At 45.4% G+C, this 26,022-nt stretch overlaps 1 pseudogene; it reads right to left on the bottom strand.

Moving 5' to 3' along the window:
- The window catches only part of LOC120850608, a 39,922-nt pseudogene extending 14,131 nt beyond the window's left edge, over positions 1-25,791 (bottom strand).
- Between the last annotated feature and the right edge of the window lie 231 nt (positions 25,792-26,022).

The raw sequence follows: 26,022 nt of genomic DNA, 5'->3' as shown, positions 1-26,022 counted from the left end.
TATCCCAGTATTTCTATTTCCAAATACATTTTTGAGTATTTCTGCCCAACCCTGGTGCAGTCCCAATGATATACTTGACGGTGTTGTGGTGTTTATAGCTTGACCATGTGAGTGCTCTTGCATGAAGAGACGATGGGCAATCTATAAACACCTCTAAACAGTCAAGGATCACGGTCACCCGAGCCCCAAACGTTCGTCGGAACGCCATATGCATACTCTTTTTTAGGACATCTCGCCCAGGCCACTTGACAGCCTTTGGCAGCATGAGGTAGGTCGCATCCAACCACTTGTCTACAATCCACGTGATTGTGGACTGCGACACTTGAAACCTGTAGATATGTATTAAAAGTGTGGTGTTAAAATGTGTTCAGCCCTAAACAAAATGCAAAACCAACTACCAAGTTGCTTGGTAAATTATCTAAGATTGAAGATTGAAAAAAGCACTGCTGCTAATACCTGTACGCTAAATCCTGCAGCGGGAGGTTCAGGCGCAGGCGAACCAAGAACACGATCATCTCTTGAAATTTGCTCAGAGAATTCCGTTCACTGTGTCGCACGCTGCCTTGCAGCAACAGGAAGAGCCCAAGCAGGAGTGCGAAGCTTGGCAGCCCAGTGCAAAATGGCACCATGCCTTTGTCCTTTTGGAAAGAAGTCTCATCCAGACGATGCACTCTCAGCTGCTCCCTTGTAGCACCTAGGTCTGACATGAGGTGTCGAGACTCTGCTTCCAAGAGCTCCATGGAAGCCATGGTCAGGTCTGTAGTCTGGCCGAAATCCTGCACTTCTGAAAGTTTAGGGCATGGTTTCAGCATGTGTAAAAGAAGAGAAATACAGCTTCACTTTTGTTATCAGCGACACGAAAAATTAACACTCGTACCCCCCTTCTCAAGAAAGGGCTCCGAAATGTCGCATACCAGTAGCTGTGGCAGAACACTGAGAGGTCCCCTCTATGCTCCCAGCTTCCATGGGACACGCACCACTGGAAACTTGACTGTCCATGAAACCTGTAAACATTACCAATTTCAAAGAATAAATATAGACAACTGTTTTCTACAGTCATTCAATTTGCCACACCCCGAGTCTAGTCAACAGCCAGTGCTACAAAACCATGCTTTTAAAGCAGCTGCTGACGCAACCAGAGGTCGGTATTTTTTAAATGTCGCATACCAGTAGCTGTGGCAGAACACTGAGAGGTCCCCTCCATGCTTCCAGCTTCCTTGGGACACGCACCACTGGAAACTTGACTGTCCGTGAAACCTGTAAAGATTAGCAATTTCAAAGAATAAATATAGACAACTGTTATCTACAGTCATTCAATTTTCCACACCCTGAATCTAGTCAACAGCCAGTGCAACAAGCACATGCTTTTAAAGCAGCTGTTGACGCAACCAGAGGTCGGTATTTTCGAAATCTCGCATACCAGTAGCTGTGGCAGAACACTGAGAGGTCCCCTCCATGCTTTCAGCGTCCATGGGATACGCACCACTGGAAACTTGACTGTCCATGAAATCTGTAAAGATTAGCAATTTTAAAGAAAAAATATGGACAACTGTTATCTACAGCCATTCAATTTGCCACACGCTGAGTCTAGTCAACAGCCAGTGCTACAAGTACATGCTTTTAAACAGTTGCTGACGCAACCGGAGGTAGGTATTTTAAGTCGCTCACCCTCACCTTCACTCACCTTCACAGCTACACTCACCCTCACCGTCACTCACACACTCATACCCTCACGCACTTGCGGCCCTCACTCACCCTCACACTCATGAGTTTTTGGGGTTCAGGAACTCTCCCTCACCTCACCTGCCAAGATGAAAGTGAGTGAGGGCCCTAATGAGTGAGGTTTGCCCAGGTATGGCAGCTCCTGGCCCAACTCAGCGAAAGGTTTGCACCAATTCTGGAGGACGACATGCTCATCGCAGCTAGCATACTTGACCCGCAGCAGAAGCTGCGAGTCTTCCAGCCGACATCTGCGCAAGGCCCGTGTAAAGGCATGTCCAAGCAGGATACTGCAAAAATCGTGAAGCGATGCGATACGACTCCGCTTTCGTCCGTTTTTTTTTTTTTTTTTTTTTTTTGCCAGGTAGGAAAGTTTTTTTTTGTTAAAGGTTGCAAGTGCCCTTCACGGGGGTGTTGAACATGCTCAACACATGAGTCCGAACGGTCGCTCACAAGCCCTGTTGGCAGTCGGTCAACCGCTCAAGGCCTCCACTGCTTTTCAGGTCCCAAAAATGGGAAAGGGAGAGGCTGTGTTCGAAATCGTACCGAAATAGATCCGAACTACTCCGGCAGGTCGTGTCACGTGATGACACAGAGCGACGCTGGACGCGGGTAGATTTTCGTACGCAAAGGTAGACAACCCCTACCCTGGAGTAAAATTGAGTAAATTCTGGATTCTGGAACACAGCTAAGGATATGAGGGCCCGGCAGAACGGATGGATAGCATTGGCAGGTGGCGTGTGACATTGAGTCTGACGTGCGCCGAGGTCACCAAAAAGCAAAAAAAAAAAAAACAAGGAGGAAAATTGTGAAGTTGGCTCGGTGATGCTTAAACAGAGATTGAACTGACGCAGACGCTTCCGATTACCACGGTTTTTGACGGAGTCATGTCGCCTTACGAAAGAAGAAGCTTCAAGTCGCATGATTGGTCACCTCTCGATTTGATGCACCTGCGTCACACCATGCAAACATGGCCAGATATTAGGAGCTTTAGGAACAATTTCAGGGTAGCCAGGTCAACTACATACCCATGCTGCAATCCCCTCTGGAAATGTGGTCTTCATCTGGAAGTGCTGGCTTGTCCTGAGCACCTGCTTCACATTCTTCAGTTGGTGCTCTCCCATTCTTGGCTCTGGACTGCACTCGGTTGTGCCTATGACAGAGAATTCCTTCTGTAATGTATGCCTCTTTTTTTCCCTTTTTTTTTATGTGTGCATGCATTACTTTTTTGGTGCCCGAGATATAAGGCATCAACGCTTGAAGTATAAATGATAAAAACAGCTATCCCAACTGAAACATACCTAGCAGTCAGAGCTGCTTCATCAGCTGGCTTGCCGTACCCAAGTTGGAGACTCGGGGCCCAGTCAGGGTTGGTGTCACTCATGACATAAGCAGGGCGCCCTTAAATTATGAATGAAACAGTAATTAACATGAACAAAACGATGTTCTTTTCAGAAAATGCAAGGTATTTTACGAGAGTAGTTTTTGGTTACCTGAAATGAAGTGACCCCCGCAGACCCTGTAATGAGTAGCAGACTCGTTGATGTCCGCTCGCCGGATTCGCCGTAACCACTCGGCCCTTCTCTTGGATGTAAAGGCTACCATCTTCTCACACTGGTTTGTCACCACTTTAGGAATCGGGAAAAGGCTCACTTTCGAACATTTTTCGTCGGCAGGCGTTTTCCGCGTCCGGTTAGAGCACCCTACCACGACACAATTCACCATTGTTCAACCGGGTACTACGGTGCTTAGAGGTAGCAAAAATATGAAACGGGAAGCCGCCAATGCTTCTTTTTTTCTTTTTTCTTCTCTGTCTAATGAACTGCCGTCAAATAAATGCCTTCAACAATATGAAATTACCGCCGAGGAAAGCTAGCCAAGCCGCGCGCCAAAACTACCGTACCACAGCCGCAGAAACAAAAACTCGTAAAACGCGACCTCGAAGATGGCGGCGCGACGGTGGCGCTCCCTGGCAAAATCCAATATGCACATTCAGTGAATACCACCTATAGGCAGGCTCGTTCTCGCAGTAAAAACATATGCTTTCCTATATTCTCCACCCCGAACAAGTACGGTTTTCATGAAGTCGATCCACTTCGATTTTTGCACAACTGCTTATTTAAAGTTTAACAATTGGGTTTAATCTTGAAAATGGTCTTTGGCGGACCTCGAACAGACGGAGGATAATAAAAAGAAAGATTGAGGCCATAGAGATCATACATACTAACTCTAGAGGAAAAGGTCCGCCATTTTCCCTTACGTTCTGGCTGCCGCAAGCGGCGGAGCATGCAGGCAGACCCTCGGGGTCCCAAACACGGTTACATCATCAGAGCAGTTTCATGAACTTCAACAATCCACGAACTTACCGGTGGAAAGATATTCGCGTTCCTTTCGAAGCTTTCTTTTTGCATAGCGCGCAGATGTACGGCCTCGCGTTAACGCTAAACTAAACCATATACCCGGCTTCACCGGTGGGGCGCAGGTGGGCGCGGTTGCGGAATACGAAACTGCGCAACCACCAGACTTCCGAGATTTCGACGGAAGGGAAGTTAATGCAGCGTAATGACTTTATTGCTTTTTATAAGCGTTAGAATAGCTCATAATTTAGTTTATAACGTTAAATTATCACTGTTTATATTGCTGAGAGTTTTCACTCTTCGCGTTTACCATGGCAACGTTGCTTTCTTTCTCTCCTGTTCTGTCGCTCTCTTTTGCGATCGTTCACTCGGGACCCCGGGTGTCGGCGCACGGGATTTGCCACTCCTCCTCACCCACCTTTACCCCCCTGATTAAGGCTTCCTATATATTAATTTGAAGTTTCATTTATTTCTGCATGGTTCCGGCTGCGACAACGGCATTATGTCATTAGTTTGTTCTCTGTAGATAGACATTTGTTTTGTTTTTAAAACAGTTTAAAATTTCAAATATCATGACCACATTGTCATTACAGATGCTCGGACATATGGAACGAGCATTTGAACTTTGTCTCAAGGAGGAAGAAAGCTTCGGACACTTCGTGGTTCCCAACCAGTTACTATACAGCCTGTTGAGTGCCAACATTTTTCGAAGCTTTATTTCACATTTTCATCTTGCTTGCGAGCTTTGAATGTATAAAAATGAAGCTAATGATTGTTGGGGGCCACCTAAGTGGCTTATATTTCTTAAATCAGTGAACAACTTTACTTTCAGTGAACAGCTGATCCAACTTGGCATGTTGAATGCGTAATTATGTGGGTCAATGTGTACACTTGTAAAGTGTACACGCTGACCCACATAATTCATTAGTGACAATTCCCAAGAAGTGATAATGATAAAATTAGTGATAAAGCCCATTCCCTAGAAGGTGTGCGGCGCCTCATGTAATAATGAAGTGATGAGATCGTGCACAGATGGCTGAGAGGTGCTGGCGATCTGAAACTGGAGCTTGTGGGCGAGGCTAACGAAGTGATTTTGTCAATGTTTTATTTTTGCGCTGTATGCAGGTGCAGTGCTGTACTTAATTCCGTTTGCATCTGTGCAATAAATATGCCTCGAGATATTTCGGTCGCAGCTCTGGATTCCTTACTGGACGGCGGGACGCCTCGAAACAGAGGAACAACGAACACACACGACTACGCACCTTATACAGCTGAAAGCGAAAACGCACATCGTATATTACGTTAGGGACTTTTAGCGAACTGTTATCGTGTTCCGCGTAGCGCACTATCGGAGCACCCGGAGTGATACCGCGACAGCGGGGCGCGCGCTTAAAAGCATGCTTCAAAGGCTCCGATAGTGCGGTACGCGGAACACGGTTTGTTAAAAGTCCCTATTATTACAATACCGAGACCGGGCGTGATGCTCAGGAGCCTGGATCCAGGCTCCAGCACGGCCCCGAAGCGATCATACGAGAACCACCCTACAAAAAACAGAGGGGCGCCATGCTGGATTCTTTACGGCTTGGCTTAGAAACGGCTTCAAAGTAAGCTACTACGTTCCAAACGTGATATATAAAGTCGTTTTTAAAACTGAGCCAGATATTTTATTAATAGCATGGTTAGCTCTTAATATAATATTATAATTTACCGAATATAAAATGATAAGTTGGCTCGATCAAGTAATGAAAGCCCCCACCACGAACGAGGAATTCGGCGCTGCTGTACAAAACTCGACTCCAGTGGCCCTATGGGAAATGTCCGGGGGTTGGCAGTGCGATCAGCACCACGTACACTGGGGGACGGCCGTCTCCGCATTGCGGGACTCGCGCGGCACGGAACTACAGTAGCGAAACCACGCGGAACTGTGTCGACGTTTTCTACGTTATGGAAACCGCAGGAACTGCGTCCAAGACAGGCAGGTTTTGCTGCCGGCTGCCTGCACTCTAAGAAAAAATGGAGGAAAAAAGTAGCAACGGCGCGTCTTCCTCCCTTCTACTGACGCGCCCCCAAGCGGACACGAGAAAAGTGGAGGAACAAAACGTTTTTCTCCTTCTCCAGGCAGACGGGAGAAAGCAGAGGGGTAAAGGTGGGTGAGGAGGAGTGGCAAATCCCGTGCGCCGACACCCGGGGTCCTGAGTGAACGATCGCAAAAGAGAGCGACAGAACACGAGAGAAAGAAAGCAACGTTGCCATGGTGAACGCGAAGAGTGAAAGCTCTCAGCAATATAAACAGTGATAATTTAACGTTGTAATCTAAATTATGAGCTATTCTAACGCTTATAAAAAGCAATAAAGTCATTACGCTGCATTAACTTCCCTTCTGTCGAAATCTCGGAAATCTGGTGGTTGCGCAGTTTCGTATTCCCCACCCGCGCCCAGCCGCGCCCCACCTGCGAAGCCGGGTATATGGTTTAGTTTAGCGTTAACGCGAGGCCGTACATCTGCGCGCTATGCAAAAAGAAAGCTTCGAAAGGAACGCGAATATCTTTCCACCGGTAAGTTCGTGAATTGTTGAAGTTCACGAAACTGCTCTGATGATGTAACCGTGTTTGGGACCCCGAGGGTCTGCCTGCATGATCCGCCGCTTGCGGCAGCCAGAAGGTATGGGAAAATGGCGGACCTTTTCCTCTAGAGTTAGTATGTATGATCTCTATGGGAGAAAGCTTTCGCCCTCCCGACTAATCTTCTTTCGGTTTCGTTTTTCGAGCAGGTCGCGCACGTTGTTTAATAAATAGCTGTTGAGTTGATTGAGCTTCAGCGGCAGCGAAGGCCGCCTGTAATTCCGTCTTCTGGTCTAAACGTGCAGAACATTTCGGTTGCATTGATGTTCCCTGTTGGAAAATATCGATGATGGAAAGATGGTGGAAAAGGCTCATACAAGCGTAACCGTAATATGGGACATCCTATACAAGCGAAAAGGCAGCTCCAGTATAGTGGATTACGGCGGAACGATACAGGTAGGCGGAATCATACAAGCGTGTCGTATTATGGGACGTCCTATACCGGCGTAGTGGATTATGGCGGAACCACGTAGGCGGACGGAACCATACATGGATAACGTAATATGGGACATCCTATACCAGCGAAAAGGCGATACCGGCATGTTGGAGCCATATGGCTCCAACTTTGTGGTTTCGCCTTTTCACTGTTGTACACGGCAATTTAGTTTTAAGCTTTACATATATGTTTAGAAAGGTCGTGAAAGCTAAATTAATGCGATTTGTGCAGGCGAGTTATATGGCCAGGCGTACGTAGTATAGGGACCTAGTCGTAACGATCAGTCAGATAATTAAATACAATTTGTTAATTAACTTTTTAATTAGTGAAAATGAAACTATGGTTTCTATTGGAAACTTGCTGAGTCACTGAAAACCACAAAATCAACTCTTTTTAGAAGGATATAATGCAGGGGTAGCATTTTACGCGTTCTGTAAAAATGCTTTATTTGGACGAGTTTCTAGGTTTCAGTTTCTTATCAGAGCTCATCTTTGCGCCCACGGTCCTGTTCCCCAGGGGCTTAGACGCGCAACACACGTGCGCCTTGCTTCCCTCCATCCTACGAGGGAGGCGAGGGGGCGGCTTCGCACTGCGGCCACCGGGCAGCAGGACCGTAGGTGCAAAGATGCGCTCTGGTAAGAAACCGAAGTCTGGAAACGCGTCCAAATTGACCATTTTTTTAGAACACCATAAAATGCTGCTCTTGTCTTATATCTTCACAAAGAAAATTGATTTAGTGTGTTTTGATGATGCTTAGAAGTTTCTAATTGGAACCATGGGTCTATTTTCACTGATTAAAAATTTCAGGAACATACTATACTTAGAGAGAGGCTGAAGCGGTTTTGTATTTGAGAAAACACTTAAATCTTCTTCATTTGACCTCCAGAATCTCAAATATCAAAATTATTTGCCAATTTAATTAATCGAGGCTGCATAGAGTCATTTTTAAAGCGCTTTGAAAGCACTTCCCTAGAGAGCAACGTCACAAGAGCAGCTTTCAAAATCTTTGTTCACGCATCTTCAGCGCCTATGAAAGCTATGCACGCACATGCTATTTTTTAAAGGGGCAGAAAAATGTGTCACGACTGGTGCCAATGCGGGAGAATATACCTAGAAAACTTGCGACTGGACGCGCGGCCTTTAAGCGACACACACTTGGCGGCTGAAAGGTCTTCTTACGATGTCACTATTGGTAGGATGTTTTTTTTTGTGTTTTCTCACGTTTAGTTATATCTTTGTGGAAAACGAACGGGATATTCAGATTCGCGGGATAAAACCACGCGAGAATGAACCTCCATCTAGTTTTCTGAAAGAAGTCTGGCACATCTCTGTAATAAGCCGACTGATCATTACAAATTAGCCTTTTATACCATGCCGCCCTGGCCATATAACTCACATGTACAGACTGCGTAAATGTAGCTTTTACAGCTTTTTTTTTAAAAATCTGTAAAATATACAAAAAAAACACTCTGTAGAATGTCCCCCAATACAATATGATTGTATGCTTCCTTTCTCGCTTGCATTGTTCAAGAAAGACTTGTGGATATCCAGCGTTTCATTGGAATGCCGGATGTCAATGAGTCTCTACATCAGTGAGTGGTTTCAAACAATTATGATGTTTGCACACCAGTAAGCTCTTATCTGAGGCTCACCAGGAGCACTAAGAGCAGAGGCAAAATGTCGTGACCTGGTAAATTTGGTTGCAGGTATTTATTTTTAGAAGAACTGCATGCAGCAAAGCTTAACTTTGCTCAAAAGAAGATAATTAAAAATTCAATACTGAACAATGGTGTCCCTTGAGCTGTCAGACCAAACTCCCACTCTTGTCACTCAGGAGTTCCTAACTTGTGTGTAGAGGATCAGCACAACCCAGATTTGTGCTGCAAGCGCACCTGCAATATAAAAGTTGAAAAAACATGAGATGAAATATGAGACGTTTACAATTCTCTGTAATGAGAAAATACAGTACAGCTCTCGAAGAGGAAGATGGGAGGGTATGCCCCTCCTTCCCCTCCCCTCCTCCTCTTCTGCTCCCTCCGATTTAGGGGGAAATTTCCCCACTAAATTTAGCGGGTTAAGTTTCCCAATAAATTTAGCGCGGAAATTGATGTCACATAACCTCAACACAAATGCAGTTTTTTCGCTAAAAGTAGCGGGGAAAATGACGTCGCATGACTGTGTCACGTCATCCATAAAAACATTCAGTTTCTCAGCTAGACTTAGCGGAAATATTAACGTCACATCACCACAACATTAATTCAATTTCCTGCCAAGTTTAGTTAAACGGTTACGCCGACAGCGACGCCGCGAAACGCGGAAACGGGTGCTAACAGCTGCGCTAAAAACTAAATGCATCAGGTGAAATAAAGTGAACATTAGATATACTGTAAGAAAAAAAAGAGAATCTAAGATACCGTTCTCAGATCCTTCCTTTTGTCCGTTCTCAAATGTTTTGATATCAAGAAATGTTTATCTCTTTATTCATACCCAGAGAACCCGTCCCAGTTTCAGCATGAATGCAATAAATCAATGCAGACCAGACCTAGTAAACTATAATGCACATAAAAATGAATGTTTGCCACATAGTCATGTATCAGTCAGTGGCTCAGATCTCAAAAAAAACATTTGTATTGAGGAACATTCTTGAATAAAACTTCTGGGCTTCGAATTCAACAGTTTGTACTTCCATAAGGAACACTGTATGGCACTAATTTTTTTTGTTTTTTGTGACACATCAGAAACAGCACAACACTGTCATCCTTGCATACCTAACAAGAATTTGTATTTTTTTTTTTTTTTAGCATGGCATGTGTTATTCTAATGCCCATACAGCCTCCTTTAACAAAATTTCCTTTGTATAGCTTTTTATTGGTTCTTATTTAGCTCGCACGACAGATTCGGTACCTTGAATTCTCACTCGGCATCAACAGTTTTATATATTAATGTAATAGCGAAAGACAAGATGTATGGACTTGAGTACGGTTCAACAAGCACAGATGTTGAGAAAAGTACTGAGGAAAACTCAAATGTCAAAATAAAAATAAGCTGGAATGTGGATACAATTATGGACATGGTCATGAATACAGTTAGCAGATTCAATATAAAGAATATGTGTTAGACGCACGCTCAAAGAAACCTGTTGCATCATTATTCATTCAAATTACTTTGCAGAACCCAGCGCTGCAGTCTCGGGTGGAAGTTCGCTGGATGAGTCTACTGAAAATGAGTGTAGACGGAAAAAGCAGTTTGATCTGCGATAATGAGCATTACATAAGTGACATGTCATTATTACTGTTACAGTGCCGAATGTTCCAAACTGTCAGTCGCATCATTCTGTGAATTCCCTCCGTACATTACAGGGTTTGGCTCTTTCGAATGCTTTGCGAGAAAAATGATGAACTGGAAATATCTAGAGTAGTTCTAGAAAAACTATTTCCAGAATCTTATCTCAGCATCGCAAAGAATATAAAAAGTTTCTAAAGACAAGGTTAGTGCAGGAGTTGAATAAACTAAATACTTTGTTTTTCGAAACCATCTTGCCGTAGTAAACGTATGAAGTTCCCCTAGGTAGAGCTAGTCATTACGGATGATTGTGCCCATTGCATACCATAAAAATTTAATTTGCGACCTACAATATTTACAAACTTAATTAACTCTGAATAAGTGGACAACTTGGCATTAAAGATTGGCCTCACCATGACTGTCTGCCAACATCTACATAATAATTTTCATGAACCTATGTATTTCAAGAAAATATTTGGTGCGAGCTGCTTAAAACACAATAGCACTTTTTAACGAGTACTGATTGTTGGGCAAGTTGGTACGGTACGTTAGAAAACATAATTGCGCTTTGAAGACAGGGACATAGGAAGGACAGACACCACCGAGTGCTAACTTTCAACTGATTTAATTCAAGAACCTCAGCGTAAAAACACACTGCGTCACCGCACCACATCTCAACCAATCCGTGGCCCTGCCACGGACCGCAAGTACGCCAACTCCTTATCCGCCAAGTCAATTGACGCCACACTGACACAACACGTGCCAGAACTATTTATAGCATCAGCCTCCATAATCTCTCTAACAGTCATATCTTTGTGCCTAGCAAGAACAGTAGACAAAGCAAATAATGGTTTGCACTCGCAGTGATGATCTGTCGTGTCACTGTCATGACTGAGGGTGCAAACAATTATTTGCTTCGTCTACTGTTCTTGAGAGGCACAAAGATAGGACTGTTAGCGAGATTATGGAGGCTGACACTATAAATAGTTCCGGCACAAGTTGTGTCAGTATGGCGTCAATTGACTTGGCGGATAAGGAGTTGGCATACTTGCGGTCCGTGGCAGAACGGATTGGTTGAGATGTGGTGCGGTGACAAAGTTCGTTTCTACGCTGAGGTTCTTGAATTAAATCAGTTGAATGTTAGCGCTCTGTTGTGTCTGTCCTTCCTATGTCCCCATCTTCCAAGCGCAATCATGTTTTCTATCACAAATTTTAACACTAATAGAAAGCCTGTAGTGGGTCACAACTTAAGCAGTTTTCACTTCATTATGAAGAGCAATTACACATATGTGAACCATGAATATAGGCCTGCACTGAATTTTTTTCTTAAGCTGAACGTGCAAGTTCCTGTTTTTTTATATTTCACATGTCCCGACTGCTGGGTGTGGTAGGGACATAAGATTGATGACACCAACGAAACACAATGATTATTTTAAGAATTTGTTTGGGTAAAGCACGAACAAGGCGATCTGCGGGAAGTTATTTCTGTGACACCGTCGAACCTACATCCGCGGGCTTTAAGTTCACATGTTAATCATGTCTGCAGACTCCTTTTTGGAATTGGAACTCCATCCAACCCAATATTTGAATATGTTTTTTTGCATTTTAGGGTTAGTAGTGCTTTTGCTGTTCTAGTAATAGGTAAGAAAAATGCTTATTTCAAGTGGCATACCTAACACCTGGTGGCACGAGGACTCCCCTGTCGTGACGCTGATCGAAAGTCATAGGCAGGGAGATACTGCGATGCTCTTGTTGCTGGGATTATCTCCCCCATGGTCCTGGCCAGACCACAGAAAAAGATTGAGTCCAAGCTTGTGGCCACTAGGATCTCCAGATCTTGAGGCACCCAAGTAGCTGAAAATAAAAACAAATCACAATCAAGTACTTGGCAGAGCTACATTAGAATGGCTAGCATATTCTTTCGTGATCAGCACATAGATCCTCTTATTTTAGTCACAGTCACCCCCCAGGACAAGGCCACGTAGGCGTTAAAATGATGGGCACCGAATTAAGGCGAATGATCAAATGCATTCATTTAACCCTCTTTCGCCCCAACCTGAGAGACTTCTGTCAAATATTCACATTCAACTGTAAAGACTACAAATAAAACTACTACTGCAATGCAGAGCCGTATAGTCTGTTCTCAAATGTTTTGATTTTAAGAAATGTTTATATCTTTATTCATACCCAGAGAACCCCTCCCAGTTTCAGCATGAATGCAATAAATCAATGCAGACTAGACCTTGTAAACTATAATGCACATGAAAATGAATGTTCGCCACATAGTCATGTACGAGTCAGTGGCTCAGATCTCTAAATACATTTGTATTGAGGAACATTCTTGAATAAAACTTCTGGGCTTTGAATTCGACAGTTTGTACTTCCATAAGGAACACTGTATGGCACTGATTTTTTTGTGACACATCAGAAACAGCACAGCAGTGTCATCCTTGCATACCTAACAAGAATTTGTATTTTTTTTTTTAGCATGGCATGTGCTATTTTAATGCTTATACAGCCTCCTTTAACAAAATTTCCTTTGTAGAGCTTTCTATTGGTTCTTATTTAACTCGCACGACAGATTCGGTACCTTGAATTCTCACTCGGCATCAACAGTTTTATATATTAATGTAATAGGGAAATACAAGATGTATGGTGTTGAGTACGGCTCAACAAGCACAGATGTTGAGAAAAGTACTGAAGAAAACTCAAACGTCAAAATAAAAATAAGCTGGAATGTGGACACATTTAAGGACACGGTCATAAATACAGTAGCAGATTCAATGTGAAGAATACGTGTTAGACGCACACTCAAAGAAACCTGTTGCATCTATATTCATTCAAATTACTTCGCAGAACCCAGCGCTGCAGTCTCGGGTGCGAGTTTGCTGAATGAGTCCACTGAAAATGAGTGCAGACGGAAAAAGCAGTTTGATCTGCGAAAATGAGCATTACATAGGCAAGTGACATGGCATTATTACTGTTACAGTGCCGAATGTTTCAAACTGCCAGTCGCATCATTCTGGAACTCCATCCGTATATTATAGGGTTTGGCTCTCTCGAATGCTTTGCGAGAAAAATTATCAACTGGAAATGTCAAGCGTAGTTCTAGAAAAACTACTTCCAGAATCCTAACTCAGCATCGTAAAGAATATAAAAAGTTTCTAGAGATAAGGTTAGTGCAGGAGTGGAATAAACTAAATACTTAGTTTTGCGAAACCATCTTGCCGTAGTAAACGTATAAGGTTCCCCTAGGTAGAGCTAGTCATTACGTATGATTGTGCCCATTGCATACCATAAAAATTTAATTTGCGACCTACAATATTTACAGACTCAACCAACTCTGAATAAGTGGAACACTTGGCACTAAAGATTGGTCTCACCATGACTGTCTGCAAACATCCACATAATAATTTCCATAAACCTATGCATTTCTAGAAAATATTTGGAGCGAGCTGTTTAAACTGCCATAACACTTTTTAACACTAATAGAAAGCCTGTAGTGGGCTACAACTTCAGCAGTTTTTACTTCATTATGAAGGGCAGTAACAAATATGTGAACCTTAAAACTAGGCCTGCACTGAATTGCTTTCTTAAGTTGAACGTGCTATGCTCGGTTCAATATATTATCTTTGCAGAGCTGACAATGTGCAAGTTCCCATTTTTTTATATTTCAAATCTCCCGACTGCTGGGTGGGGTAGGTACATAAGATTGATGACACCAACGTAACACAATGATTATTTTAAGAATTTGTTTGGGTATGGCACTAGCGAAGCCATCTGCGGGAAGTTATTTCTGTGACTCCGTCGAACCTACATCCGTGGGCTTTAAGTTCACATGTGAATCATGTCTGCAGACGCCTTTTTGTAATTGGAACTCCATCCAACCCGAGATTTGAATGTTTTTTTGCATTTTAGGCTTAGCAGTGCTTTTGCTGTTTCACTTCAAGAATAGGTAAGAAAGCTTATTTCGAGTAGCATACCTAACACTTGGTGGCATGAGCACGCCCTTGTCGTGATGCTAATCGAAAGTCACAGGCAGGGAGATACTGTGATGCTCTTGTTGCTGGGATTACCTCCCCCATGGTCCTGGCCGGACCACAGAAGAAGATTGAGTCCAAGCTTGTGGCCACTAGGATCCCCAGATCTTGAGGCAACCAAGTAGCTGGAAATAAAAACAAATCACAATCAAGTACTTGGCAGAGCTACATTAGAATGGCTAGCATATTCTTTCGTGATCAGCACATAGATCCTTTTGCTTTTATACTTTGTACTTGTACCTATTAAAAAACTGCTCCTTCACAGCCACAGTCATAGACACACCCCAGGACAAGGCCACACAGGCCTTGAAATGATGGGTACTGAATTAAGGCGAATGATCAAATGCATTCATTTAACCCTCTTTCACCCCAACCTTGGGGATTTCTGTCAAATATTCACATTTAACTCTAAAGACTATAAAAAAAAACTACTATTGCAATGCAGAGCCGTATAGTGGGAGAGTTTAGCCAGTGGGTGTGGTGACAAAGGTGGCGCAAAGGAGGAAAGGGAGGAGAGCGCCGAAGGAGGGAGAGAGAAGGCAGCAAAAAGGAGACGACCACTATTTTGACGCAACGCTGTTGGCGCGGAGCACTGTTGAGGCTATGTGTCGTCTGCTACTGGCTTAATTGATTTTTGCCTTTATAAAACTTTGCGTTTAAACATGGAGAAACTTCTTTCTTTAGGTTTTTAAGCCACCGAGGAATAACACTATATGCGGGATACGGTTGTACAGCATCCATTTCTGTGCTGAACCAATTTTGAGGCAAATCTGCGACAAGGAAAAGAAAACGCCCGAGTACATTAGGGAAAGACAGAAAGGATGCATACCTACAAGAAAAAAATTTAGAACGACCACGGGCAGGAACCTCTGGTGAGGCTCTCGGAGTGACTCCCTGCAATGGGCCTGCGCAGACCAGAGAACAAGATCGGTCAGAGCTTGCAGCCATAAGGTGCTTCATACCATGAAGTTCCAGAAGTAGCTGCAATTGGAAGCAAAGTGCATTTCATTTCTCTGCAGAATGGAGAGTTTAATAGCTAGTATGCATTCATAAGGTGATACAGTCACGAATGCAGATTTTTCAATGCAGCACTATATCACCAAATTGTTAACCGTGCCGGGCAACACTAAAAACCGAGAGCATTATTCCAAACTATCTCAGTTTAAAGTTAACCACGGCAGAAGCTGCAAGCCATGTGACCTTCAAGTTGGACGCCATGGTACGTCGAGCTTATAATCATGTGTCACACTGTTTTTGCTGCAATGGCTTGTAGTGTAAAAAGTGGTCCAGCTTAAAGAGATGCAAAGTATAGACGTTTGTGAGTGGGGCCCTGACCTAGTCTTGAGCTACATTGCGAGGAAGGACGTTTCAACCGGGATGTTTGCTGCCTGTATCCACACAACCAGCTTGTGGACAGCGATTGCTCGAGCCGAGTACATGTCCTCGACAGTGCCATTATTTGACAAGCAGTTTTATGAATGTTAAACATGACTGACTTACAGAGAGACTGCATCTCAACGACTAATGACTTGGGATACCTAACTGAATACTGATATATTAACTGAATGCAAAACAAATTACCTGGCAGGCATTAAATTTATCAACAAGGTGGGTCGACTCCGCATTAAGTTGGAGTCGATGCGTCAGGCACGTAGCCAGGATTTTGTTTCAGGGGGGGCCCACTCATAACAAAATGCTGTATGAGGGGGAGGGGGGAGAGGAGGACCCATGCGAAATGGAAGATATCCGGGGGGGGGGGGGGCCGGGCCTCATAAGCCTCCCCCTGGCTACGTGCCTGCGATACGTAATAGGACAATACAAACAAAGATATGCCTTACAATTCCTCTTGCGCCCCCAAAATGATGTGTTTTTGAAGGTAAGATACACAATGTTCTTGATTCAGAAAGTGCCTCAGCTGTACAAATGCATATGCAGTAAGGGCACTCGCCAAGCCTATTCTCCTCAGCTCTGTGCAGGTTAAGCTAAGTTAGAGTATAGAGGTACACGCTCACTGACAGCATGAGGAAGGCAGGGAGAAGTCTCCGTTGTTCCACCACCAGCCCGTCTGCTACCTTCGATGACGTTTCAGCGCCTCATGAGCCTGGAGCGAGCACATCTGTCCAAAGTAAGGTAAAAAGCACAAGCACGTGCTGGAGGACGCCCAGCCATTCTCTTTTTGTCATCGGCTATTCTACATATTTTAGTATGACATATTTTTAAGTGAGAAAAAGTATTGCAAATATGCAGTCCAACTTTGACCATAATACAGAAGTCTGATAAAGATAACAGTTGCCATTCACCATTTTCCAAATAAGTGGTCCCATGTATTGGAACATCTACACATGTGGTGCGTGAGTGGGTTCAGGACTGAGACGCTAGAAAACGAAGCGCTCACAAGGCTTGTCTGGCCCAACGTAGTTCAACTACTCTACTCAAACTACTGTAGTTTAACTACTTTTCTGAGTAACTTGGTAACTTTCAATTACAACTTTATTAGGGTAATTAGTAGTTTAATTTAACTACGTTTTTCAGGTAACTTCTACTCAAATTACTAACTACTTTCGAAATTTAATCCTACTTTTTTTTTCATCACAAAAGTTTGAGTTCAGAAATAAATAAGACGCTGGCAGGTTAAGTGGTATTTACGAACAAGGGGCCCCCTCACATTCCGTTCCCACGCACTTACAGTCGGCAGCCCTAGAAACTGCATCAAAGGTGTCCTTGGGCCAAGGTGGCGACGAACTGCCAAAACATAACACCGGCGCGCACGAACGTATAGGCAGAGATGCTTAACAAGCCTTGGTCGGGTGTTGACCTAATCCGGTAATGCAGGCAAGCACCGCGCCTCCAGCTGCAACCGTGAAAGACGGGGACACTCCAAGGGTTGTTGTTGTTTTCATGTTGTGTGCCTTTAGTGAGTTCTGACTCAAGTGGTAGGATTCACGGTAGGCGCCAATGGAATGACCTCGCAGCTGGGCGCCTGTTCCCATGGTTGCTTCGTCGTCAGCGCATACTCCCTTGCAAAGCCGGACTCCCCCGCGCACAAACGCCGACACGGATAATCCGTTCATAGGAGCGCGTTCCCGCTTCCAACTGCAACTGTACGAGGACCGATGCTTTTTCACGTAATCCTTCGCGTCCTTCCGACCTTCCACGCCAGGGAGACCTCTTCTTTGTTGAAAATGTTTTACTTGTCAGGCGCGTCAGGATACCGTAGTCGCCGGCAAGGATTTCGAGTCACCCTTGGGAGATCCTCATCGTCGTGGCGCGGGATTCGATCCCTTGACGGTCAGGTGCACTCGCTCGGCGAAATCTCCGCAAGCCGTCAGAATAAAGAGGGGCCAGTCATAACAATCTCAACTTGCTGAAGAAAAAAGAGAAAAAGAGGAGAGTTTGTTATAAAAGACCCTCTAGCCGAGGCAAGCCTTACATGTTTCGTCATGGACACCAAAGATGCCGACACTCGCTTACCCGACCCTGCACAGCCTGCTTCTGAAATTGAACGCTGTCTTTGCATCCAGCGCCACGGTGGAAGTCTTTTTAGCTTGACCGAGGACGTCATTAGAATGAAAAGAAGAATATTCTCCGATAACAACTTTGAAAGACAATTGCTTCGGCGAGGGAATAAACTATTTTGGAAGTCACAAAATGACTGCATTTATTTCCGGCTCGCAGGGTTTTTCACTGATCAAAACTTCTGTTCATTTTGCTGCCACAAAAAACATAAAAAGTAACTTCGAAAGTAACTTCAAAGTAATTCGCTACTTTTTTACAGTAGTTAGTACTTTACTCAGTTACTATTACAAATACGTAATTTCTACTCTACTCCAACTACTTTTGGCGTCGATACTCAGTAACTTAACTTAATTACCTTTTTTGAGTAATTTGTACATGTCTGGTCTGGCCCTTCCAACCATGCGGGTACATTCATCGCAAATCCCCGATTTTTAGACAAAATGATTTAGAATGAGCAAATCTTGTCTACGCCCGAGGTAGAACATTGAATTGTGATTCCCCCATATTGTGCCAACCATCCTTCAACCTGCGGTACCACCTGCAAATGAACTATGTTGCGCTGCGGCACGCGTCCATGCTGCCTACTTCAGGGAAAACCACTGCTCGTGTTGAAGACGACATCCCACAGTGTACAGGCAACAATGTTTAACGAACTAAAACAAAATTGATATCATTCAATAGACACAGATAGGCTCACAAAGTGTCGACATCAGGATTGTTGTTGTTGGTTTTACTCTTGCATACAAACAAAAGTGACTTCCTCTTTCCTCCGATGTACAGTAAAACCCCCTTATCTTCGTGGCCCCTATTTCTTCTCGAATCGGTCACAGAGCACATAATCGCAGCCACTGAATTCTGCAAAATTAAAGGCCGCGAAAATTAAAGGTTCGCCAACATTAAAGAGTTTACTGTTCTTCCGTGTGTCACATGATGTTAACATTTCAAGGAGGCTGAAGGTATTGGTTTAAGAAGAAATTGACCTATAAAAAAAATGCCCTTCTCCAGGTTAGGCACGCGAGGTTCTTTTGCACTACCTATAAGGCGGCAAGTTTGTTTCGGCAGAGCTTTTGGTTAAACGGAGTCACAAAAGTAGCTATACTTGGAGTCAACTATTTTGTGCTGCATTATAAAGCTAGAGTAAATTCCACTGTGCTTCTGCACAGCACTGCTTGTTGCGAGAGCATATGTGGTTTAGTGTTGCATCCCATTTGCATGATCTAGAGAAACTAGCACTAGCAAAGTTGGAGCACTCAAAAAAAAAAAAAACACACAGCCGACTGTGGAAACATTGAGAGATGCACACATGCGAACTGTGCATTTCTTAAAAGTGGATTCCAGCAAAGGTAAAGACAATATGTATACTTACGGCGGCCATACTTGCCTTTCCCAAGCATGACCACTTTTCCCTCGGTAGCACCATCCAGTAAGCAACAGCAACACGCCCATGAGACGCCGCCGACTCATGGATTGAATGACGACCCGCCTGAGGTCTTGGAAGGAGATCCGGAACACTGCTTTAGGCCAGATGTGGTATCTGGAGGGGGCAGGGACTAAAAGTAAAAATTAACAAATTTATCTGAAGCGCTACATTCCTATAGCATAAACTCTAGGATAGCAGTATCATTTTTTTTTTTGAGGTCAGTGATGCATTTTAATTAAACACAAATGGTTGGTTTATATGATGAACCAGCAGCCCCTATTTTCCTTAAGTGTAACGGAGTGTCTAACGTTACGTCCGACGGAACCCGAAATAAAAATTAAAGTTACGCCCAACGTAACTGTCAAGCATTCCAGTTGCGTCCGACGTAAACCAAAATAAAAATTAAAGTTACCGTATTTACTCGAAAATAGGTCGAACCCTATTTACTGGGTCCATAGAGAATAAAAAAAAAGTAATTCAAATATAGGTCGACTTTTTTTTTATTTTTAAGAACAGGGGAAATTTTGGGCAAAAGAAAGAAACAAACCTTTATTTACATCACTCTCAGCTAAATCACGGGGCGATGCCAAAAACTTCATCACCGTCAGAACTTCTGGACATGTCATCGTCGTCCGAAGCTTCTTCAGCTGGGTAGACATCCTCGCGTATTCGCAGCAATACTTCACTGACACCGTTGTAAAATGACGACAGGAAACGAAAGAAGGTGCGAAGCGACGGAAGACAAACTACAAAGACGCAAGCAAAGCCGCCGTGTCGCCATGAGCAACACGCGAGCCGAGCCGCCTCAAGCAACTAACAAAAGTAACTTTTTTTTTTTTTTTTTTTTTGTGTGCGCGTTTGCAGGGATGGAGGGTAAAGTGCGTGGCGCATCGCGTTCCTCTCCTTCCCCGTTGCCCAGCAAGGGGAACGCTAGAGGCGCGATGTCGACATCCGACGCCCGAGGAGCGGCACGGGCCACCGCGGGCGGCGAGCCATTTCGGTTACCAAAAGCTTTTTGAAACAAGAAGCGGCGCGGCTCTACGGCAACGCCGGCTCGGTGACTCGATAGCTTCATGCCTCCGGTAGGGTCGCAAAATTTGGTCGCGAATACAGGTGTCGAAATTCTTTAGTCACAATTTCCGAAAAAAAAAAAAAGAAAAAAAAAGGTCGACTTATATTTGAATAAACACGGCCGCGCGACGACACACACATTATGAAAGCGATTGGTGCGAGCGACCAAGGCGATGAGCGACGTTTTCTAGAAGCCCAAGAACCGAGCGGCGCAAGCAGCGGGAGTGAGAAATCTTCGTCGCTCGGCGCCGGCACTCGTAGCTTCTCGCCGTCGCTCGTCTCGTTGATCGCTATATTGCTTACATGCCGTTCAGAAAGGCGCTCTAAGTGCTTAACATTGCATTGGGACCAGCCTCGCATCCAACCGTAGCCAGTCTTGACTTTCTTTAAAGCCGCACAGGTAGAAGTTAACATCGTACATACATCGTTTTCAAGCATGGCTCCTCGTTCATTGCTCGATTTACTCCTCGTTCATTGCTCGATTTACATTTGCGGTAAATGACAAACCGCAATGAAGCACAATTATTCTAGTTCAAAATTGTCACGAACACTTGGCACGCATGCTTACACAGTAGCGCACCAAACGTAATTTAAAAGTAGAACGAAAACGGGACGAGATTCGCTTACCGTTTCACGGAGACAGACGCCTTCGGATCCCAGGCCTAAAGAACTCGGAAGTCGCCGGCGGTCCGGAGATCGGACGAGGCGAGCCGACCGCGCTGACCCAGGCCGACCACACCTGGTTGAACTATGAGAGGCGCCGTCGAGTTTAGAACCAGAGACGCAGTAGAAACGGACCGCAAAACATCTGTCCCGTAACCGTAAACGAGCCAACGAACCACATCGCGCTATCTTCGCCATTGTTCGCCATCTCCGCGACGACCGGAAGTGGAAGCCGCGAACTTAGAAAAGCCGCTGCAGCGGAAGCACCGAAGCCACTGGGCGGAAGCCTTAAGTTTCGGTTTCGGTTTCGGTTTTCTCCAACGCCGGCTACGGTCGCTACGGTTGCGGGCTGGTGAGTTTGTGGCTGGTTGCGAGGACGCGAGGGGCCACGAAAAGACGCCGAGTTTGCCGAGTACGAGCAACGGGCCGTTTGCCGCTGTCGACCGGCGATGCGGTATCCGCGGCTTGGTGTTAAGATCGGTTTCTTGCCGTGCACGTTAACCCAAAGCTCGAAGTTCCGCAGTTCCGTTCCGGCACCAGCCGCACCAGCCGCACCACGTTTTCCGGTGCATCGCACGTGGAGTCCTTTCGACGCATTCAGTGAAAGTAAAGATCGTGTCCGCTGTCTTCGGTGCTGTGGAAGAAGTTGCGAGACGGAAGAAGCATCAAAACCAAGGCGTTTAGGACTCCAGGCCGGGCCGCCGGTTCACTCTGAACGAGAGGCGACGTGTGTGCCCACGCTTTGAGGAAGCCTCCGCGTTTCGCCGCGCCAGACCTCGCCGATCGCGACAGGACCAACCGGACCCCGAGTCCGAGAGGCTCTTGCGCAGCCAGGAACGGCACCGAAGTAGGAGCTGCTCGTTCTGCGCTACCATGCAGTGCTCTACAGTGCTCGGAGCTCTCGGGTGTCATTCGTGCTTGCACTGAAGCCATTGTGACCCCTTCGGACGCGCAAGTCGTACTTCGCAAAGGTTTGGACGGGGCCGCCCTCACCGAGCAGCTCCGCTATATTCCGCTTACTTATGATCGCAACAAAAGCTTGCGTTTGTTCTCGGGAAAAAAAATTGCGGGACCGCTCTCCGCGCCGCTGACGAGGTTGGCCGCCGCCATGTTCTCAGCTGTTCACTCGCTCCTGCAGCGAGCGCCTTGCGATTATCCTTCCCGTTCCAAAATGCGATGCGCTTTGCGCATTATGCCGTTTACATGATCATATATTGAATGCGGCAACTGGATTCAATGCGACTAAGTCGCATTCATGTAAACGCGGCTTATGTTCTTTTTCGACATACATGGTGTATGTACGATACCGGTGGTGAACGATGGACGTTTTTGGTGGAAGATGGCGGTCGTCTTTCTGCATGTATGATTTAGTTATACCGGTGGTCCTGTGGTGTAAGCGTTTTGTTGGAAAGAGGGCGGTCGCCTACGTCATCGGACGCAAAATCATACCAGCCACACGGAATCATATCGGCAAGCAAACTGGCTGCCAGTATAGACAGACCCGGAGCCATAGCGGTGCCGGTATCTCCAGTTATGCAGAACGCCAAACCAAACTAGCTGCATACATAATACCAAGAAATTATGGTGGTGTCATACCAGAATTGTAAAAGCGGCAGGTTTGTTTCTTGTACGTTTTTCCAATAGGGTTTTTATCACTAATTTTATCAAACGAGCAAACGAAGCCGCTAGAAACAGCGAAGTTCCGGAGCAGTGCCAGCAGCGCCACGTACACTGGGGGATGGCCGTCTCCGGATTGCGGCACTCGCGCGGCACCATGGAGAATGCGCGGCACGGAACTACGGTCACTACAGTAGCGAAACCACGCGGAACTGTGTCAACGTTTCGACGTTAAGGAAACCGCAGGAACTGCGTCCAAGACAGGCAGGCTTTGCTGCCGGCTGCCTGGGTGCCTTCCGTCCTGAGTTCGGTTCTGTTTTCCGATGCCGAGTGCAACCGGCGTTCAACGTGGTTCTGTATTTGTGCATGTCAGCAACATAGCTGCAACATTGTGATGGCAGTGTTGTGGGTTGTGAACAGAAGACTGGAATTATCGCCAATGTGACCGTGTGTTCGCGTATCAGTGGTGTAACAACAAGGTGAGATTGTAAACTGTTGGGCATTGATGCCGTTGGTCGGGCCGTGATCGGAGGGGGTGGGGTGTCGCAGGTTGACATTCCGCTTTACATTAAAAAGTTTAATACCACCTGAGGGATTACGTGCAATCGATCAACGTGCGGGTAGTCATGTTGGAACGCTGGTCTGAACAGTAGAAGCTCCTGTCGCTATCGCACAGTGGCCAATGTGACTGTCGGAATCAAGGAGGTTAGAAGTACTAGGAGGGGGCACGTTGCAATATTGGTGAAGCCTAGTCATAAAAAGTTTAAACGATTTTGTGCCCAGCGTGACCGCAGATCTCTCTGGCGATTGGTGCGCGTGACATGTCACGTGTGAGATGGATGGTTGATTGTAGACGGACTCCTTGCAGGCTTGCGCGCGCTCCGTCCGGTAGGTTTTATCAGATTGAAGGCTAGACTGTGGTGTGTTCTAGTACCCCATAGCAAGACGAAGGCTAGCTACGGTCACGTGATGTGGTCACGTTGGCAAGGTAAGTGAGGAGAGTAAGGAGGAAAATGAGAAAGAGGCGAGGCGTCAAGGGAGCATGGCTTGTGGAGGCTACGCGGCCGACGTCATGACCTCTCCTACCCTTCTATCCTCCTTGGTCGGAATTGTGTCGTCCCCTAGAGCGATTGCGCTCTGGGGCAAGGACTGAACAGTACGAAATCGTGTCGGAGAGTACGTATATTTACAGTAGGGAATTTCGGCATTAAAGAACAATAGTAGGTAAAATCGAAAATAAAAGCTACCCTTTATTTTGCTGTTTAAATATACTACGATTCCTGGAGAAACTGCCCTCCAAGTGGCGCGCTGGGATGAGCGCTATAAGTTTTTGGGCTCGCCACGGCATAGCTCTGTACACTTAACACCTGCCGCAAGTCTCGGCTTTGACTGCATTCAAGTTGATCGAAAAGCGATTTCTCAGCCCGTGAAGCATCACTTCCAGCTGAGTGAATATTCGCTGTACAGAGACTCATTCAAGACGGCAATTGCAGCTTTGCGCGAACAGCACAAATAGAGAAACAAACTAATAGAAATACAGGCTACGACGTGCCGTGCGGGGAAACAAACTCATGGCTTCGAACCGCATTTGAGCGGCTTGATTTATTGGCTTTCAAATAATTACGGCATGATCGAGCGTTTGCTTTTTAATAAGATACTTTTCCCCTGAGCCATCAAAATACTCTTAGAGGTATGACATTGCTGGGGAAAATCAACATGCTGGGAATATTTTTTGTTGCTTATTCAGTCACCGAGAAATTCCGTCCGTTCAAAACGACCAGTATAAAAGATGGAAACGCAGAGCACGGGTGTAGTGTTCGGGTTAGTGTGGTGTTCCGTTGTATTGATATTTGTGTGTGCCGTGTATGTGCTCAATGTATGTTCACCTGATGCTTCTAATAAGCGTAATGTGTGTATAGTATAGGATCCCCAAGCGCAGTAGTGGCCTGAGGAAATAAAATTATTTTTTGTAGAACTTGAATTGGGCGGTACCTAGAGCCACCTAGCCTACCTACTTGCAATTACTCTGCTTGACCCCGCCATCTGGTGGCTAGCGATTTAACCTTCTTTCACTCTACGCGATAAACAGCGGCTTCGAGTTTGTTCTTTCGAGAGCGGCTTTTGGTTTCACGGATTGAATATGTGCTTCTCCGTGATGTGCGGTTGACGAACGAATTGTGACTCGAGGAATACCAAAGGTAAGACGCAAAGTGCGCGAAGTAACTGGGCATCGGTTGTCTTCGTTTAACATCGCAGTGCTGTCGTCGAGAGGACTGAGTAACTGCTTTCGAAACGCAAGTTTCTGTACCTGTGGGGGGAATCTGGCTTCGGAAATAAACACAGTTCGCGGAAAGATCGTGTTACGCTTTTATTTGCTGCTCCTCTCGTCCCGTACAAGAGACGTAGCGTCCTCGTCAAGCCTTATTGGGCTCGATTTGCTCGATTCGGGGCCGCCATATTGAGATGCAAGCGACGGAGGAATTTTGCTCCCCTGCTTCAGGGACGAAAGTTTCTCCCTTTCTAAAGGAACATAGGTTACAAGACCATTCCTCCCCTAAGGGAGGACTATCCATACCCTTTTTTCTAAGTGCGTGGGATCTTGCATTGCACACTCAAACTGTTGTCGTTCTTGGTTCACAAGATCTCCCTCGGCCAGGTCAGTGAAAATGTCCTGCGATCTCTAAACGATCTTTTCGAGGTTGTCCCACAGAATCTCCCTCCAGCTCTTGACCAGGTCATAAAATTGTTGGCGCAAGTTGAAAATGATAAAAAATGTGCTGTTAGATACCATTTATTCTGCTCCATACAAAGTGTGGTACTGTGAGCCCCTCGCCTTCTTGTGTTGTAGGGGAGTCTTGCAAACCATAAAAAATTGAAACACCTGTCGCAAAAAAAAAATGAAAATCCACCATGCCCCGCTGAACCTTCCGGAATAGAAACTTCGAATTTATGGCCACGAAAGCGCCAGAGTGTTTACGATCCTTAACAGGCCATCAGCCTGCGTCCATGACATGCCGCCGGACGCAACTGAGGCCAAGTTCAGCAACATAACTTGCCCTCGGGGCGAGTTATGGCCAGGAATAGGGGGCCCAGTGCACATATATTCAAAAATGTTGAGGGAGACCCAACTTCGTCGCTGGTAGTCAAGTCAGGATCCTCTTGCTCAGATTCGTCACCGCCACTCGATGCCGTTTCGCCAGTTTCGCTTCCACTCGTGTCACTTGATGCTAGCTCATCTTGGCTGGTGCATGGGTCGTCAAAAACACTTCATCTTCGCTCG

The sequence above is a fragment of the Ixodes scapularis genome, unplaced genomic scaffold (assembly GCF_016920785.2).
Source record: "Ixodes scapularis isolate PalLabHiFi unplaced genomic scaffold, ASM1692078v2 PGA_scaffold0__279_contigs__length_252992795, whole genome shotgun sequence".
NCBI classification, from domain to species: domain Eukaryota; kingdom Metazoa; phylum Arthropoda; class Arachnida; order Ixodida; family Ixodidae; genus Ixodes; species Ixodes scapularis.
The sequence above is the reverse complement of the archived record's forward strand: the minus strand, read 5'-3'. Positions and strand labels throughout refer to the sequence as shown.